The following is a 1,516-nucleotide window of genomic DNA, read 5'->3' as shown; positions in this document are numbered from 1 at the left end:
ATAGGACCAGATCTAATTCACCAAGCTATAGAGAATATGAAGGTGATTCAAGAGAGATTAAAACCAACACAGAATCGTTAAAAATCCTACACATTTGTTAGGAGAAGGCCGTTGGAGTTCGAAGTGAATGATTGGGTATACTTGAAGGTTTTACCCATGAAGGGTGTTTTGAGGTTTGGTAATAAGGGTAAACTTATTCCCCGGTATATTGGGCTTTATCGCATAGCCAAAAGGATTGGCAAAGTAGCTTATGAGTTAGAGCTTCTATAAGAGTTAGTAGAAATTCATCCAGTGTTTCATATCTATGTTAAAGAAGTGCATAGGCGATCCTTCATTGATTGTACAAATTGAAAATGTTGGGATTAAGGATAGCTTATTCTATGAAGGGATTTCGATTCAGATTTTTAGATCGCCAAGTTCACAAGTGAGAATAAAAGAGGTTCCATCAGTTAAGGTCCTTTGGATGAAACAATTTTTTGAATAAATGACTTGGGAAGCTGAAGAGGACATCATGAAGAGATATCCACATCTCTTTGTCTTCGGAGAGAATGCAGATCAAGGTACTAATTTTCTTCTTAGTACTTTATGAACTATGAGTAAGCATGTGGTTACTTGCTTTTGTTTGTTGAGTGTTGAATTTGATGTTACTATCCTTCGCTTAGTTAAAGAAATCTCATTCGAGGACGAACGTTCCCAAGGGGGAGATATTGTAATATCTCACAATTTTAAATAGCTAAGAATAAGATAAGAAACTAAAATATTCATTTTAATGAAAGAAAGGGAAAATCTGCAAAATTGGCTAAGTTAAGAAATTGAGTTATTGTCATATTCAAACGGTCATAACTTCTATCTCAGGATGAGTTAGAGGTGTCTCTTGATATGGTTCGAAAGATCTCCAATGCCACCGAGTTTGCACATTTTTGATATCGTATAAGGGAGATATTTCTATTAGANAGGTGTCTCTTGATATGGTTCGAAAGATCTCCAATGCCACCGAGTTTGCACATTTTTGATATCGTATAAGGGAGATATTTCTATTAGAAGTTGGGTTGTTGAAATAAGAAAAGTCTCAATCTGGATTTAAGGAAGGGAAAACTAGTCTTTCACCAATTAAGTTCCTATTTCATTTTAGGGGTTTATTGGGGTTAATGCCCAGTTTAGTTCAGTTTTGGAAAATTAAAATCACGTTGAGGTCTTAGAGAAGAGAGAAAAGAAGAAGAAAAGGGAGAAAAGTCAAGAATTCCCCAAGAACATCAAGATCTGCGAGTGGATTTTGTCGGGGATAATCCCTATCAAGGTATGTGAGATCTTTTAGTGTTTGGTCAGTTCACCCACACACCAAGATTTTTTCAATATCATAATTTTCGAATTGGTTGAATGAGAATAGTAAAGTTATTGAAGGATATTGTTGATTTTTTATTGATTGAGTTGTTGAATGCCTATTGTTGCATTGAAAATTAAATGAAGATCAAAATGAAAATATTGAAGTAAATGAAATAGATGAAAATGAAAATGA

Source organism: Solanum pennellii, chromosome 5 (assembly GCF_001406875.1).
Source record: "Solanum pennellii chromosome 5, SPENNV200".
NCBI lineage: Eukaryota > Viridiplantae > Streptophyta > Magnoliopsida > Solanales > Solanaceae > Solanum > Solanum pennellii.
This window is presented reverse-complemented; position numbering follows the sequence as displayed.